Below are 19210 nucleotides of genomic sequence, written 5' to 3'. Positions count from 1 at the left end.
CCTATGACCCTCCCCTCAAATAAGACCAGGCAGTAGGCACTGTGGGTCTCCTCTACCTGCCAGATTGTTATGATGTGTTGGTTGCTAACACAAATGAGGCATTTCATTGCATGTTTCGACGTACAGGTGATAAATAAATCTTCATCTGAATCTGAATCATCTTGACTTGAAAATGAATCTGTGCTCTGACACCAATGCTGGGTTTAAATCTTGGGGCCCTCGAACAAACAGCAATGCAGAATTACCTTCACATTCAAAGTAAATGCATTTATTATCTAAGTATGTGTACCATATACAACCTTAAGATTCATATGATCCTCTGATAGACTGCAGCAGTTCAAGAAAATGGTTCAACAACAGCTTCACAAGAGAAATCTGAGATGAACTCACTGTCAAGGACTCTTTGTCCCATGTTCTCATTATTTATTGTTATTTACTTATATTTGCATTTGCACAGTTTGCTGTTTTCTGAATTCTGGTTGAACACCCTAGCTGGGCAGTCTTTCATTGATCCTGTTGTAATTACTATTCTATAGACTTACTGAGTATGCACACAGGAAATTGTATCTCAGGATTGGATATGGAGACATATATGTACTTTGATAATAAAATTTACTTTGAACATGATTGCTTTGTCTGCAAGGCCCCAGTCTCATAAATGAATATATTAAAATAAATTACTTCTTCGTCTGATTAGGCCACAGGCTGGACAGAGAGATTTTTGCCACTGTAACATAAGGTACCTCCTATCGTCTCTGCTGCTGTTTTATATCATTGATACCCTACTTAAGCTCACTGACAACACCACTGTCATTGGCCAATTCGATGGTTGTGATGAATCAGCAAATAGAAGGGAGAATGAAAATCTAGCAGAGTGGTGCCGCAACAACAAGCTCTCACTCAATATCAGCAAGACCAAAGAGCCGATTATTAAATTCAGGAGGAGGAAACTGAAGGTCTATGAGCCAGTCCTCATCAAGGAATCAGAGGTGAAAAGGCCAGAACGTTAAATTTCTTGGTGCTTTCATTTTAGAGGATCTGTCCTGGGTCCTACATGTAAGTGCCATTATAAAGAAAGCATGGCAGTATCTCTACTTTCTTAGAAGTTAGTAGCATGACATCTGAAACTTTGATAAACACCTATAGATATGTGGTTGAGAGTATATTCACTGTAAGCATCACGGTTTGGTATGGAAATACCAATGCCTTTGAATGGAAATTCCAACAAAGATTAGTGGGACAGCCCATTCTATCTTGGGTAAAGTCCTCCCCACCATCATTCCATCATTGGGGACCCTTACCACCTAAGTCATGCTCTCTTCTTGCTGCTGCCATTGGGAAGAAGGTACAGAAGGCTCAGGATTCACATCACCACATTCAAGAATAGTTATTACCCCTCAACCAACAGGCTCTTGAACCAGTTGGATAACTTCACTTGCCCCGTCACTGATCTGTTCCCACAACCTATGGATTCACTTTCAAGGACTCTTCATCTCATGTTCTTGATATTTATTGCTTTTTTTTCTTTTGTATTTGTACAGTTTGTTGTTTTTTTACAGATTGGTTGCTTGTCCATCCTGTTGAGGGGGGTGTTTCATTGATTCTATTATTGTTCTTGGATTTACCAAGTTTGCCCACAAGAAAACAAATCCTAGGGTTGTATATGTACTTTGATAATAAATTTACTTTTAACTTTGAACTTTGATATCATTCAAGTTCTTTAAAGTCATAAATCAACCTTAACAGAAAAAACTCTGAAGTTATCAGCTTCCAGTCATGTTTCATTTTTAAATATTACAGTACAAAGATTACAACACAACCACGTGTAGAGAGATGGTGATGCTTTCAAGGTGATACTTCTCAGTTTCTGATGATTGCATTATGTTAACTTGAACAGCATTAAGCTTGTTGTGCAATGTCTCCTTTCTTCAGTGGCAACTAGTAAGATTTCAATACAAATATTTAATGGATAGGTTGCAGCCATGTGAACTTCTTTGCATGGTTGAATGTATTAACCCTGAGCTTAGGTGTAAGAAACATTTGAAGAGGAATATTTATTAAATATTTTGGACTCAGCCCAAAACTGAGCAGTCTCTATAACCTATGGACTCTCTTTCAAGGACTCTTCATCTCATATTCTCCATTTATCGCTCATTTGTTTGTTTATTTATTATTATCTTGTTTTTTTTTAGTTTCTTTGCACTTACTGTAAATGCCTACAAGAAAATTAATCTTAGAGTTGTATATGATGACACATATGTATTTTGATATAAATTTAGTTTGAAGCTAAACATGTCATTTTAGTTCTCAAAAACTATTTTCATTTTTTGCAATTCTGAATAAAGAAATTAACAAAGCAGGAAAATGTGCATTTTTCTGTAGTCCTTTGGGGAGGTTTCTCTATGACCAAAGACTAATGGAATTTTCCATTATTTGCAGAAGGAAAAAATGAAAAGAAACTTATCAGTAAATGTATTGCAACTTAACTGATGTTTCTATGAACTAAACAACAATGGAAAATCATATCAAACTCGCACAACTGTCTTGACATCTTCTAAAATTGGTTTTAAAATGATTGTAGTAGAAGGAAGATTTTTTCCTTTATCAAAATGTTCTTAGTTTATCTGTATACACATAAAAAAAGAAAGAAGATGCACTAATTAGACAAACCTTGAAAGTAAGAGCATCAAATATAAACATAAAAAGCTGTTGCCAGGGTTGCCAGCTCAGATGCATACACTTCATTAAGTTTTATTACATATAAGAGGTAAAAGTTTAATTCACAAGCAAACACACTCTAAAATGCACTGTGTGCTGCACTTCTGACTTGCTACCATGCATGTCCCTCCTCTCACCATGACCACACTTGCACGAGCACCAACTAGAAATCCTATTGGCTCAAAAGACAATATTGAATTACTTTCTGACACTTGCATTCACAAGCTCTGATCTAGACAATTCCAATGGAGATGTTTAGAGGCAAAGATTCAAAGTTCATTGATTTTCAAAGTATGTATGCAGGATGCAACCATGAAATTCATCTTTCCACAGTCAACCACGAAACAAAGAAACACCAGGGAACTCATTCAAGAAAACATCACTCAATACCCAATGTATAAAAAAGAGCAAATTGTGCAAACAGCAAAATGAGCAAAATACACAGAATACAAAATATTAAACCACATTGAAACAGCCTAAAAATATTCAGCTTCATCTCAGTTCAGGACAACTTAGCACTGTCTTTCGTTGATTGCAGGCCATAGAGCCAGTTCACCCCAATCAAAGTTGTAGAAAATAGCAATTAAAAAGGAGTAACCAGAACAAAGAAACACATCATAACTTGAACTGTAGAGTCCATTCCACAAACCCGTCAATTTAACATTGACCAAGGCTCATGACTCTGGGAGCAGCAAGCAAAACTAAAAGAGAAAGACCATTCACATGCAAGAAACTTCCTCTGGCAGCAGTGAGTGAGAGGGAAGGGGAGACTGGTCAAACACAGGCAGATGGTGCTGAACACCCACTTGATTTTCACTCTTGCCCTTGTTGATTTCAATCTTGTTTGACACTCTAATTGGTGAGATCAGTGAGAAACAGAGTCCAACATGATTTCCAGGCTTCTTTGCCTTCAGGCTGCACAAAACCTTACCAAATTCCCAGATCACTCAAGTGGCCCAAAAGTACACCATCAAAATGTAAATCATAAGTTCTAATCTTAGTAGAAGAATTATAGTTGAAAGAAGAAGTAAAAGAAGCTTTGTGAACTGTCTGAAGGACTTTGCATTTTTCGCTGGCTCCATCTTCTTCAGAGATAAATCTTCAGGAAATAAATTAGATAAATCAGTACAAGAATCTATAGACAGTTGTAAGGTCATAAACCATTTCTGACACTGACAATCAGAATCAGAATCAGGTTTATTATCACTGTTGTATTATGGTTTAATTTGCTGTTTTTGTGGCAGCAGTGTAAGACAAAAGTTACTATGTTACAATAAAAAATAAAGCAATTAAATACTGCAAGTGGAATAATGAAATAGTGTTCATGAGTTCATAGATCATTCATAAATCTGATGGCAGAGAGGAAGAAGCTGTTCCTAAACTGTTTGGTGTGCATCTTCAGGCTCCTGTAGCTCCACCCTGATGGTAGTAATGAGAAGAGGGAACAACCTGGATGGTAGGGATCTTCATTGATGGATGCTGTCTTCTTGAGGCGCAGCATTTTGAAGATGTCCTCATGATGTAGTTAGCTGAGTGCATAACACTCTGCATTCTCATTCAATCCTATGCAGTACAGCCTCCATACTAGGCATTGATGGTCAGAATGCACTCCACATTACACCTGTAGAAACTTGCTAATCTTTAGTGACGTGTCAAATTTCCTTATGCTCCCAATGAAGTATAGCCACTGACATGCCTTCTTCATGATTGTATCAATAGGTTGGGCTTAGGATAGATCCATTAAGGTGTTAATGCCCAAGAACTTGAAGTTGCTCACCCTTTCCACTGCTGAAACCTCAATGAGGACTGGTGTGTGTTCTCCCAACAAATGAGAACTTTAAATGTTCAGGTTGCAGGCAAATTGCTTGCAACTCTTCAGCAATCGTAAAACGAAGAATGGAGCATCAGAACAGTACAACAGGGCTACAGGCTCTTCAGCCGTAATGTCTGCACCAAGTTTAATGTAAGTTAAAAGCAGGATTTCCGAGTGGCCAACCATTTGAATTATAATCCCCATTCCCATTCCGACATGTTGGTCCGTGGCCTCTTCTGCCACGAAGAGGTCACTCTCACGTTGGAGGAGCAATATCTTTTATTCTGTATAGGTAGCCTCCAACATGATGGTACAAACATTGATTTCTCCAACTTTTTGTAACTGTTTCCACCTCCCCTTTCCCTCTTCTTTATTCCATCTCTTTACACCACCCCTTACCTCTTCTCCTCATCTGTCTATCACTTCCCCTGGTGCACATCTTCCTTCCCTTTCTCCCAATGCCCACTCTCCTCTCCTATCAGACCCCTTCTTCTCCAGCCCTTTATCTTTGGGACCTATCAGTTCCCAATTTCTTGCTTCACCTCCCTCCTCACCCACTTCTATCACCTTCTAGCTTAGACTCCTTCCCCTCCTCCACCTTCATATTCTAGCATCTTCCCCTTTCCTTTCCAATCCTGATGAAGGGTCTTGGCCCAAAATGTTGACTAATTATTTCCTCCATAGATACTGCCTGACCTGCAAGTTCCTCCAGTGTTTTGTGTGTGTTGCTTTGAATTAAACTAATCCTCTTGTGTGTACATGATTCACACACCCCTATTTCTTGCATATTCATTTATTAACAGCATCTTCCAAGCCATCAAGCCATCATCACCACTAAACCTCCAAAAGCAGAGATGACAGAGGTATAACTTGGTTGGTGGTATGCAGCTAATTCTGGAGTCTAAGTCTTTGGTGCCGCAGCCTTTTACTGAAATTTGTACAATATTAAAACAGATAACCAAAAATTTGAAAGCCATACTGATTGATTTTTTGATTTGATATGTTACAATTCCAAGTAATTTTGAAAGTTATGAATCACAGATGAAGTCTACAGAAATGTTAATCACATTGTGTTCGGCAAAGTTTGGGAATGCTGTAGTAATCAGTGTGTCTTATATCACTGTTGCATTAAAATCCTAAATTTTCTACTTCATAAAAAATCTGCAAAGTAAAATTTGCTGCTTCTAAATATGCAAATCATCTTTAGCTCAATTGCGTAATTGGTATCTTTCAACCACACATATGCAAAATTTGTGGCAAAAATCTATTCAAGAAAGTTAATTTGTTCAAATGTTTATCTATTCTTTTAAGCCCACAGAAATTTCGAACCCCTTTTGAGATGACATTTATAGTGAATCATTATAAACCTCAAGACAAGGGGGTGTTGATGGGGGAGGGGATGGAGTGAACCACAGATAGCTAAGTTGTTTGTCTATATTAACTATATGACATGTTTACAGGCAGAATAAAATGTACTTCCCCAATAATTTCCCCACGAACACCAATGCCAGGATCCACCATTCTACATGCTTCCCTAAAGTGTGGTCTATTCTACAGTATGGTATTTCACAATGATATTGTCAATCAATTCAAAAGTTTGATTGATGGTAACAAAATAATGAATGCATAATATAGAACTCAAACTTTTTCAAGTTTTTTGAATCACTTCTTAATTAGCGTTCAGTAAAATTGAATGTAAAATATATAACAGTACAGCACAGAAAAAGGCCTTCCAACCCATGTATGCACCAATTTATGATGCCAATCTAATTTAATCACATCTGCCTGCATAAGGTCCATTTCCCTCTCTTCCCTGTATATTCATATGTCTAATGGATTGTTCAAGTTCAAGTTTAATTGACATTCAATCATAGCCAAAAGAAACAATGGTCCCTGAGGGCCAAGGTGCAAAACACAGAACCAACAGTGAGACACAGCACATATATTTATGATAGCAGAAAAACACACAGTTAGAAACATAGAAAACCTACAGCACAACGAAGGCCTTTTGGCCCACAAAGCTGTGCGGAACATGTCCCTACCTTAGAACTACCCAGGTTTTACCCCTAGCCCTCTATTTTTCTAAGCTCCATGTGGCCATCCAGTAATCTCTTAAGAGACTCTGTCGTTTCCACCTCCACCACCATCGCCAGCAGCCCATTCCATGCACTCACTACTCTCTGTGTAAAAAACTTACCCGACATCTCCTCTGTGCCTACTTCCAAGCACCTTAAAATTATGCCCTCTCGTGCTTGCCATTTCAGCCCTGAGGAAAAGCCTCTGACTATCCACACAATCAAAGCCTCTCATTAACTTATACACCTCAATTAGTTCAGCTCTCATCCTCCGTCACTCCAATGAGAAAAGGCCGAGTTCACTCAACCTAATCTCATAAGGCATGCTCCCCAATCCAGGCATTTGTTGTCTGGATTGAGCAGCATGCTTTATACAGTTACAGAAAATAATTAATATAAAAAATAATCTAGCTTAAGTCCCTAAGTGGTCTGGCCTGTAGATTGATGGTGCATGGATTTTATCTTGGAGCCACATCTCTGCCAGAACAAGACGATAGTTCCTCAATTTGCACAAGCACAACACAAAGGAATGCAATCCAGCTTGTCTGGCTTTGTATCTGCTTTAAGCCATTCCCTAGCAGCACATTCCAGGCAACCGCCACCCTCTGTATATATAAATACATATATACCTTAACCTTCTATAAAATTTCCCCTTTCAGTTTAAATCTATGCCCTTATATTACAAACTGATGATGCCTTCAATAATGTTATATACTTCTATCAGGCACTCCTCAACCTCCAATGCTCCTGCAATAACAGTCAAAGTCTCTCCTTGCTGCTATGCTCTCCAATCTAGACAACATTCTGGTGAACTCCTTCTACCCCCTCTCCAAAACCTCCATATCCCTCCTGCAATGCAACCACCAGAACTACACACAATTCTCCAAATACAGCACAGGTGTCACATAACTTGCCAACTTTTGTATTCAATGCCCTGACCCATGAAGGCAAGTATTCTTTCCATATTATCCACTTCTGTAGCCACTTTAGGGAGCTTGGTGTTACAGCCATAGATCTCCTGACATTTACTGTATATCTTACTCATGAGTTAACTTCCGAAGTTACAACCCTCGTTATTATTTATTTTCTTTTTATTTAAAGATACAGCGCAGAGAGGCTCCTCTAGCCCTTTAAGCCGTGCCACCCAGCAACACACCAAGTTAACCCTAGCCTTATAGCAGGACAACTTACAGTGACCAATTAACCTACTAACCAGTACACTTTTGGACTGTGGAAGGAAACCAGAGCATCTGGAGAAAATCCATGTGAATATGGAGAGGCACCAGAATTGAACGCCGACACCCCGAGCTGTAACAACATCACACTAACCACTATACTACCAAGTCTGAATTAAACTCCAACTGTTAATTTTTCTGCCTAAATTGCCAACCAATCTGTACCTTGCTGAATCCTTTGACAACTTTCCTCATATCTATAACTCCACCAAATTTTGTGTCATCTGCAAATCTATTAATCAGACCCCTATACAGTACAGCACAAATGTCTTGGATACATCTATATAGCTAGAGTGCCAAGAGTGCACCATACTGTATTTGTCAATCTGGAGTGGAAAGTGAATTTGTAAATTTGGTGGGAGCAAAGGATTTTGGGAATGGCAATAGTGGAGCACCGTAGGAGGAGCGTGGGACAGATGGCAGAGAAGGAGTGCCAGGGGCAGGGGTGGCACAGGTGCAGACACACCCAGCCCTGAAACTCCAGGCAAGGTCATTTGATTCCAAACAAATGGTTTATTAATCATTTCAGGAGGTCTCTCTGGTGCTTTTTGTTCCCTTCCCTCTCCCCACCCCTGTTCCCAATCATGATTCCCCTCTCCCTGCTCTCTTCCCACTCTCAGTCCACAATAAGAGACCCATATCTGAATCCGGTTTATCATCACTCACATGTCATGAAATGCTTTTTTTGGGGGCAGCAGGTCTGTGCAATACATAAAGTTACTACAGTACTGTGCAAAAGTCTTGGGCACCCTAGCTATATACCGTATATATGCCTAAGACTTTTGCAGAGTACTGTATTTTTATTCAAACCATTAATATATGTTGTGTATGTGGCCTGGTTACACAACAATGCTATTAATAAAAATGCTGGAGACAGGAGCTAAGTTTCCATGGTTCTTTACTGTTAGAGTCCAAACTTAACACACACGTACAAATCAATACACAACTAATAGCGCATGCGCAATGTGCGTCTAATAGCGCATTCAACAATGTTTTACTACAACATAAAGCAGTCCCTTATTATACTGTAGGCATAACGGTACACTCCAACCCCCTTTATTTTAATAGTGTATCAACTGTATTTTTTTTACTGGGGCACTGTGGTGAACTGCCTGTCTGGACATGCCCCTGCTGACTGCTCCTGTGGCTCCTCCCACAGGCCCCTGTATAAAGGCGATCTGAGGCCTGACGCTCGGCCTCAGTCTCCAGGACATAGTATGATGGACACTCACTCCTGGTTCCTTCTTCCAGTCAATAAAAGCCGATATCTCGCCTTACGTCTCAGTGTGAGTTATTGATGGTGCATCAGGCACTATGCTAAACAAATATGTTTACCCTTAACATACAAACACCTACCATTTGTTTACTTAGTAACTTAATAATATCAAATTATAACAAAATAATGTAATAATATCAAATTATAACAAGCCTTTTTTTAACTTTTGGTCTAAGACTCATTTATAACTCAAGTCTCTGGGGGGAGGGGGAGTCTTCTCTGCCTCTCCGGGTAACGTCTGTCAATAAACTTGTTTGTTTTAATACAGATTTCTACATAAAAGTCATGAAAAGTTGACCTCTGAGCACAGGGAGTTAAGGAGATGTGCACCTCCAACTTGCTAAGAGTTCTAGGCAGCAGATCACCTCCATATAATGAAGGCTCCTCCGTGCAGCTGGCCTAGATATATAAGCATCTTTGTGCTATCACTTGTCTTCCTTACCCATATCTCATTTGTTCCAACTGAGCTAATTATACAGCCAATCTTTGTATTCTTCTTAGATTCCAAATAGATAGCCTGACATTTATGATACCATCTCTTATCGTAATATAACTTTTCCATCTTTTACTCGTGCTTCATATCTTTGTGCTGGTGATTCAGCAGGAGTGCTGGGAAAATGCTCAGGAGAAGATGGAGATGCTGGTCTTTTCAGAAATTTAAGCTTATTGAGAGCTCGCAGATCTTCCATTATCTGTTTATCTGTTAACAAGTAATTTAACTGCGCAGGTGCAGGTTTTCCTCTTTTGTCTGTAATTGGAACAGGGTCATTAGGTCTCCTCCTTAGTTTCCTAGTTCCCTGAATGGTGGTGAGAGAGGAAGTGTAAGGGCAGGTGTAGCACTTGTTCCGCTTACAAGGATAAATGCCAGGAGGGAGATCAGTGGGAAGGGATGGGGGGGATGAGTGGACAAGGAAGTCTCGTAGGGAGTGATCTCTGCAGAAAGCAGAAAGTTGGGGGGAGGGAAAGATGTGCTTGGTAGTGGGATCCCATTGGAGGTGGTGGAAGTTACTGAGAATTATACTTTGAACCTGGAGGCTGGTGGGGTGGTAGGTGGGGAGGACAAGGGGAACCCTATCCCGAGTGGGGTGGCAGGCGGATGGGGTGAGGGCCTACCCTTACACTTCCTCCCTCACCACCATTCAGGGCCCCAGACAGTCCTTCCAGGTGAGGCGACACTTCACCTGTGAGTCAGCTGGTGTGGTATACTGCATCCGATACTCCTGGTGTGGCCTTTTATATATTGGTGAGACCCTACGCAGACTGGGAGACCGTTTCACTGAACACCTACGCTCGGTCTGCCAGAGAAAGCAGGATCTCCCAGTGGCCACACATTTTAATTCCACATCCCATTCCCATTCTGATATGTCTATCCATGGCCTCCTCTACTGTCAAGATCAGTCCACACCCAGGTTGGAGGAACAACACCTTATATACTGGCTGGGTAGCCTCCAACCTGATGGCATGAACATTGATTTCTCTAACTTCCGTTAATGCCCCTCCTCCCCTTCTTACCTCATCCCTGACATATTTAGTTGTTTGTTTTTTTTCTCTCTCTCTCTCTGCCCATCACCCTGCCTGTTCTCCATCTCCCTCTGGTGCTCCCCCTCTTTTCTTTCTCCTGAGGCCTCCCATCCCATGATCCTTTCCCTTCTCCAGCTCTGTATCACTTTCGCCAATCACCTTTCCAGCTCTTAGCTTCACCCCACCCCCTCCAGTCTTCTATCATTTTGCATTTCCCCCACCCCCCACTACCTTCAAATCTCTTACTATCTTTCCTTTCAGTTAGTCCTGATGAAGGGTTTCGGCCCGAAACGTCGACAGTGCTTCTCCCTATAGATGCTGCCTGGCCTGCTGTGTTCCACCAGCATTTTGTGTGTGTTGTTTGAATTTCCAGCATCTGCAGATTTCCTCGTGTCTGCCCAATAATTTCCCTACCACTGACATGAGTATCACCAGTCAATAATTTATCCCAATGGCCCTTCTTATACAAAGGAATAATATTGGCTGGTCCCAGTTTTCTGGGACATTGCTTGTACTAAAGAGCATAGAGAATCTCGGCATACACCCCAGAACCTCCCACCTCATTTCCTCAATCCTCTGTAATAGATTCCATCGGGTCCTAGGGACTTAATAAAAAAATATTGAGATCACTCCTGTTTAGATTACTATAAGGGAATAAATAAATCAAAGTTAATCAAAGCAAAATGAACACATTTAAAACCAAATTTGACAGTGTGATTTGTCACTTTTCCATCAGCATACTTTACTGACAAAAAAAATCTTCAAAAGAATGAATATTTAAATAGACATAGTAACAAAATATATACATTAACAAAATAAAAGCAAATAATTATAAATGCCATGGCTGAAAATTACTGTAATAAATCATGACGTAACTGCACCATGGATGGCTACAAAAGGAGAAAGGTTTGGCTGGGGCTAGCAATTCCATCCCGTCAAAACTCAAAGCTGCAGAAACACCAACATAATTTCAGAAGACCTCATCTCTGGGAGATGGAAGGATACATCAAGAATATGGGCTACACCTGGAGATAACGTGAAAGACTGGTCCAGGTCAGAGGGCTCTGGCGAGTTGCTGTTGACAGCCTCTGACCCCTTAGGGGTGTTGAGCTTAAGAGGAAGAAGAAATCCTGACATCCCGTTTAATAAGGGTTCTGATATATATGGCTGCATTCCAGGCAGGCAATTTGGATACATAGCTGAGGCATAATACACTCCACACTTACACTGACTACAGGCATTACCAATAACATCAAACAAACATCGGTTGGTCCTGGACAGGGCACTCTGCTCTGTCGCTGTCGTTTCTGTACTAAAGTCAGGTAAGGTGGGGCATGGTAGTGTGGTAGTGAATGTGCATTACGTGAATTAACCAACAATACCCAATCACCTCACGTAAAATAGTGGAGGAATTCAGCATCTGTGGAGAGGAATAAATAGTCAATGTTTCAGGTCAAGACTCTTCATCAGGTCTGGAAAGGAGAAGAAGCCAGAGTAAGAAGGTTGGGGGCGGAGATTTTAAGCATGAGCTGAAGGTGATAGGTGAAGCCAGCTGGGTGGGAGCGGGGGGATGAAGTAAGAAGCTGGGAAGTCATTAGTGGAAAAGGTAAAGGACTGAAGAAGGAAGAATCTAATAGGAGAGAAAGGGGTATCATGGGAGAAAGGGAAAGAGGAGGGACTCTAGGGGAAGGTGAAAGGCAGTTTAGGAGAAGAGAAGAGGTAAGGGGAGTGAGGAATTCAAGAAGAATCAAGGAGAAGGGGGAAAAACTACGAGTAGGAGAAATTGATGTTCATGCCATCAGGTTGGAGGTTATCCAGTCAGAATATGAATCAATGATTCTTTTCTGTATGAAGCCATTAAACTGTAATAGCTGAAAGTTAAAGAAAAACATCAATCTCTAGACAAAGATTCAATGACTGCAATACTAATCTAAAACCTAAAGCTAATCTTTGTCCTGAAATCACTGTGTCTCATTGTTACTTGCCAATTGGTCAAATTGAATGAAAATTTGCACAAAGACTGCATGAAGCGAAAGCTGAAGGAAGACACAATAGTCCTTATTGAGGGAGCAGCAGTAGAAAGGGTGAGCATTTTCAAGTTTCTGGGCATAAACATCTCAGTAGATCTATCCCAGGCACATCATATTGATGCAATCACATCAAGGGCACACCATGGGCTATATTTCATTTAAGCAGATTTGGCATGTCAGTAAAGACATGTGCTCTTCTTGTTACGATCTTCAGGGAGGAAGTGCAGGAGCCTAAAGACCCATACTCAACATTTTAGGAACAGTTTCTTATCCTCCACCATGAGATTTTTGAATGGTCCATGAAAACTACATTGCTTTTCCTCTTTTCAATTATTTATTTTTTTATTGTAACTTAATAGAATTTGTTATGCCTGTGCTGTACTGCTGCCACAAAATGACATTTCATGACTAATGTCAGTGACAATAAAGCTGATTCTGATTCTAAGATTCAAACATTTCAGATTCACTTCGTGGTTGGGAATTCAGCAGATGTGTAACAAGGTGGGCATTGATGACGAACCCAGATGCAGGACACAGACACTGAAGTACTAAGAACAGGACTAGGTTTATTGAGCTAGCAAGGTGAGTAAGATAGAAACAACGTTGGACATTGTTCTGGATGAGACTAGGATACAGGGCCAGGCCTAGGCCTAAGACTAGGAAAGCGGAACCAGGACAAGGAACTAGGTGTCTAGGTGTGGTGAACTATGTGCCTGTCGGGACACGCCCCCTGCTGACTGCTCCTGTGGCTCCTCCCACAGGCCCCTGTATAAAGGAGATCTGAGGCCTGACGCTCGGCCTCAGTCTCCAGGACATTGTATGATAGACACTCACTCCCGGTTCCTTCTTCCAGTCAATAAAAGCCGATATCTCGCCTTACGTCTCAGTGTGAGTTATTGATGGTGCATCACTAGGCTAGGATTCTAAGCCATTAACTGGACAGGGGCCCAGAACCTGGGTCTTGACTCGAGCTCGGACCCCAAATCTAGGCAAGGACGAGACATGGCTGGGCTACAGGACTGATGTGGCTACATGGCTAGACATAGAACTCCTGCACGGGACGAGGCACAAGGACAGGACGAGAACACAAAGCCATGACTTGGACAGGACAAGGTTCTTGGACACAATGAGGGAACTCCAGCACCAGGGCTGGGAGAGGCTTCAGAACTTGATGAGGACATGAAGCTCAGACCTGGGCAGTGATACCGGTACTCCGGAACAAAGCCTGGACAAGGACCCAGAACCTAGGTCTTGGTTGGAACCTGGGTCTTGACTCAGAACCGGAACCCCGATCTAGGCTAGGACAGGGCGTGGCTACAGATCAGGATGAGACATATGGACAGGTGAGAACACAAAGCCTTGATTAGGTCTTGGGAGACTGGAAATACAAAGCCTTGGCTTGGGCAGGAAACTGGACTGCTGGGCAGGCCAGGCTCCAGGCGTCAGTTGCAGGTAGGGCCTCAGGCAAGATTTCAGAAGGAAGGGGAAAAGAAGGGAACAGTCCAGTACCCTGAAGCTGAATCCTGAAGCTATTTATGGAACCAGCCCAAAATGAGAATCAGGTGCCTCAATTAAGGCACCCAATAGAACCAGGGAAAACAGGAAAACTCGGAACAAGGATCTATAGACCGGACCATGAACTGGAATGCAGACTTCACGAACCAGACCATGACAAGATGATGAGATTCATGCCAATCATCTTTGAAGACTACTTGAGATACAGTAGAAGTAAGATTTTATTTCTTACTCTAAGTATACTATTCAGTGAGCATGCAGAGAGGCTTTTATTTGCTTGCTAGTCATAATGAGGAAAGGGTATTTTCTGTCAAAAGTTCACAAGAGATTTCAAAGGTTTCACAGCTTTCTAACCAGCACAAATTTTTGAATGGTCTCCAGTCTGCAATCCAATGGTGAACAGTCTTGATAAAACAAAGAAAGCACACCGACAATGCCCTCCTGATGAAGGGTTTCAGCCTGAAACGTCGTCACTACCTCCTCCCATAGATGCTGTCTGGCCTGCTGAGTTCTGCCAGCATTTTGTGTTTTTATTCCAGCATCTGCAGGTTCACTCATAACGCCATTTTCAAGTTTGCTGATGATACCACTGTCAATGGCTGAATCAAAAGTGGTGATGAATCAGCATTTAGGAGGGAGATTGAAAATCTGACAAAGTGGTGACCTCTCACACAATGTCAGCAAGACCAAGGACATGAATATTGATTTCAGGAGCAGGAACCCGGAGGTCCATGAGTCAGTCCTCATCTGGGAATCAGAGGCAGAGAGGGTCAGCAACTTTAAATTCCTTGGTGTTATTATTTCAGAGGACCTGTCCTGGGCCCAGCATGTAAGGGCAATTATGAAGATAGCATGGCAGTGCCTCTACTTCCTTAAGAGTCTGTGAAGATTTGGCATGATATCTAAAACATTGACAAACTTCTATAGATATGTGGTAAGAGAATATTGATTGGTAGTATCACAGCTCAGTATGGAAACACCTACCAATCCTACCAAAATTAGTGCATATGGCCCTAATTTGCACTAATCATGGGCAAAGCATTTTCCAACCGAGCAAATCTACACTGAACATTGCTGCAGGATAGCAGCATTCGTCATCAAAGAACCCCACCATCCAGGACATGCTCTGTTCTCACTGCTGCCATGTATGTATACAGTAGCTTCAGGACTCAACCACCATGCTCAGGAACAATTATTACCCCTTAATCATCAGGCTCTTGAACCAAGGCCATTAACTTCACTTGCCCCACCAGTGAAATGTTCCCATAATCTATGGACTCATTTTCAAGGCCTCTTCACCTAATGTTCTCAATATTTATTGCTTATTTATTTATTATTATTATATTTGCAGTTTGCTAACTTTTGCACACTGGTACTGACTTTCATTGATTCTGTTATGGTTATTATTCTATTATGAATTTATTGAGTATTGCCACAAGAAAATTAATCTTAAAATTAAACATGGTGATGCAGTGTCCCTTTGAAATGTATTTTTTATTATCACAAGATCCAGCTTAATATTAAGACCATAAAGTAAACCAAGTCTACTCCAGCAGTGAGTTTCATGTTGGCAGTGAAGCTGGACTTGGTGCAGATCGTGCTGCTGCTTGTGGCAGTGAGGCTCTGGTGGAGTTGGTTTGCGAAGGAGGCATGCAATCTAATAGCGAGTGACCATCTTAATTGCTTTTCTTGTGATTGCAAGACCCTTTTGGACATTGTTAATATTACAAGTCAAGTCATGGCGGGGAAGCTACGTGACCTCAGACATATCGAGCAACAGGCCTCAAGCCACTGTCACTTGTTTACAGCCACCAGTAGAAGCATCAAAGCCTGTGTGCTCCACCGGGAGCAATGTTACACAGGAGTCAGATCGGAGTTGGTGCTGCTCCCCACCCCCCATATTCACTCAGCAGAAGACAGTCAGTTTTGTTATTGACTGCAGATTTCTGTGGCATTCATGGACTCAGGGACTGGACTTTTTTTTTGCGTGGCTGCATTTTACTGATTTCTTACCTGTGCTTATTATCTTGTACGTGGTATGTGTGCTTTGTGCTGTGTGTGACGGTTGGTACTGCATTTTGCACCTTGGCCTCAGCAAGGTCTTGATTAGCTATATTCATGGTTTTAATGTATAGTTGAATGACAATCAAACATGAATTTAATACATGTACTTTGATAATAAATTGACTTTAAACATTGAAAATATTGTGAGTTATGAGTCACTTCCACAGCTAGACCAATTCCTGGCAAATTGTAAATCACATTTGCTTCAATTCCCATAAGAATTTAATCAAAAACACAAGCACCAATAACAAAACCCTTAAACAAAGCTAAACTAAAGCAGCACTTATCAACTTGTCTAAGTAACAGGATTTCTACATGTACATAATCAAAAAATTAAGATCAGTAGATTTTAAATCTTGGGCAATACAATCTCAGGCAGTGTTGAATGATCAGGATTGGAATCCCAAATATTTAGAATCCATATCAATGACTTGAATGAAGAGATTTAGTATATCCAAAAAAAGAAAGATATATGGGTTAGCAGACGTGTTGGAAGGATGCAAAGAATCTGCAAAGGGATATATGGTAAATAGGTGCAAAAAATTGGAAGATATGAGTTAAACATCAGTCCTGCTGAAGGGTCTTGGCCCAAAGCATCAATTGTTTACCCTTTTCCATTGATGCTGTCTGACCCACTGAGTTCCTCTAGCATTTCATGTGTGTTGCTGGGATTGCCAGCATCTGCAAATTTTATCTTGTTTGTAATGTGAAGAAGATATAAGGACTTTCACTTTGAAAGAAAGAAATAAAAGGCAAATCATTTAAGTGGAGCTACTTCACAAAATGCTATTTCAAAGCAACTTTGGGGGGATCCTAGTGCATGAAATACACTGGATTGGTATGCAGGTACAGCAAGTAATTAAGCTGGCTCTTGGAATGTTGGTCTTTGATGAAAGAAATGATGCTGTATGGCCAGCTGAGTTCCTCCAGCATTTTATGTGTGTTGCTTGAAAGTATTGTGTATATGGGTTTCCATATTTAAGAGTGTATATGCATTGAAGGCAATGCAAACAATGTTCATTGTTTCCTGGGATGAGAGAATTGACTAATGAAGATTGGAGCCTGTGTACTTACTGAAGTTTAGAATAATGAGAGGTTCTTATTGAAACCTACTAAATTTTGCAAAGAGATTGAAAGGATGGATGCTGAAGGGATGTTTTCCCAACAGAACATATCTAGAAGGAAAGATCTCTGTAAATTGGAGATGAGGAAGAACAATTTCCCTCAGTGACCATGTAATATTTTACTTTGGAGCTGTTGAGGCAGAGTCATTGGATATATTCTAGGTGGAGGTTGACAGGCAACCGACCCAAATGGAGTGTTGAAAGGTGTGGAGAGGGAGTAGGAAGATGGTGTTGAGGCCAGGTAAGGTCAGCCATGACCTTAATGAATGTTGGAAGAAATGTTAGGGTCCAATTGCCCCACTCCTACTTCTCATTCTTATATTCTTATATATTTACCTTGTATTATTGTTTGTAAAGCTCATGCCACTCTATTTACAGAATTTTTCTTCAAATATTACTGAAAAAAAAATCAGAATCGGGTTTAATATCACTGGCATATGTCATGAAATTTGTTGTTTTACCGCAGCAGTACATTGTAATGCATAAGAATCAAACCTATAAATTACCACTGGAAACCCCCTAGGTGCTCCAAAGCTGGTGTGAAAATTGAAGAGTTGCATTGAGGATGGCCTTGCAAAACAGCGCACCAGGGGAGCTACCTGCCAGATTTAACATGGACTATGACTGCACTGGCTAACTTCATGTATGATGCCCTTGTTTTCCTTAGCCTCTTTTTTTTAAAGTTTGGTTAGAGTTTCCTTTAACAACAGTGACTCTGCACCAGACTACATACCAAGGACTGCACGGTGCTCCAAAATCCATTTACAACTTATTCCCCAACTTTGCAGTACTTGCAGACGAGTCAGGTTTCCTTAAATTGTTTCTTCAAAATGTTTTCAATTTTCTTTCACATAACACACATTAATTGTTTATGCCTGCCCCATTTTCACCAGTACTTTTTTGTCTAATGCCTTACTCATCAGGTTACTACATCACAATCAGAAACAGGTTAAATGTCACTGACATATGTTGTGAAATTTGTTGTTATGCAGTAACAGTACAGTGCAATACATAATAAAAAAGCTATAAATTACTATAAAAATCTATATAAAAATTAAATTAACAGTGCAAAAAGACAGCAAATCAAAAAAAATCCATTGACTAAAGTATTCTACAAAGGTAGGCCAAATGTTTACATACAAGCTCATTTTAAAAGTCAAATGTGGCATTTCTGAAGCAAAACAAACTATAAACTGCATTGACAAAAAGAAAACATCCATCATCAAATATCCTCACATCCAAGCATTGCCATCTTCTTGCAGTTATCATGGGCAGGAGGTACAGGAGCTTGAAGTCCCACACCACCAGGGTCAGGAACAGCTACAACCCTTCAACTTTTTAGTTCTTGAACCAACCAGCAAATCCTAATCACCACAGTTTAGCAACACAACAAACACATTGCAGTAATTTTTTTGTTTCAATTGTTTGCATGTTAAAATTTTCACAATTTATCTTGAATTTATTTCTAGAGGATGCTGCTCATCTAATGCTCTGTACCTGTGATGCTGTTGCGAGTAATTTTTTTCATTGCACCTGTGCATACATGTATTTATGCATGTGACAATTTTGTACATTGGTTGTCGGTCTTAGTTTGTGTGTAGTTTTTCATTGAATCTCTTGTATTTCTCTGTTCTACTGTGAATGCCTGTAAGAAAATGAATCTCAAATAGTTATACAGTTCAAATAGTAAATGGTGATACATACGTACTTCTACAATAAACTTACCTTGAACCTTTGAATAAACTGGACTTGTACAGATGACAACAAGCTCAACTTCAGCTTTGACTAATTATTACCAATAAGGAAATCTGAGATAATAGAAAATAGAAATATTCAGCA

Source organism: Hypanus sabinus, chromosome 16 (assembly GCF_030144855.1).
Source record: "Hypanus sabinus isolate sHypSab1 chromosome 16, sHypSab1.hap1, whole genome shotgun sequence".
Classification (NCBI taxonomy): Eukaryota; Metazoa; Chordata; class Chondrichthyes; order Myliobatiformes; family Dasyatidae; genus Hypanus; species Hypanus sabinus.
The sequence above is the reverse complement of the archived record's forward strand: the minus strand, read 5'-3'. Positions refer to the sequence as shown.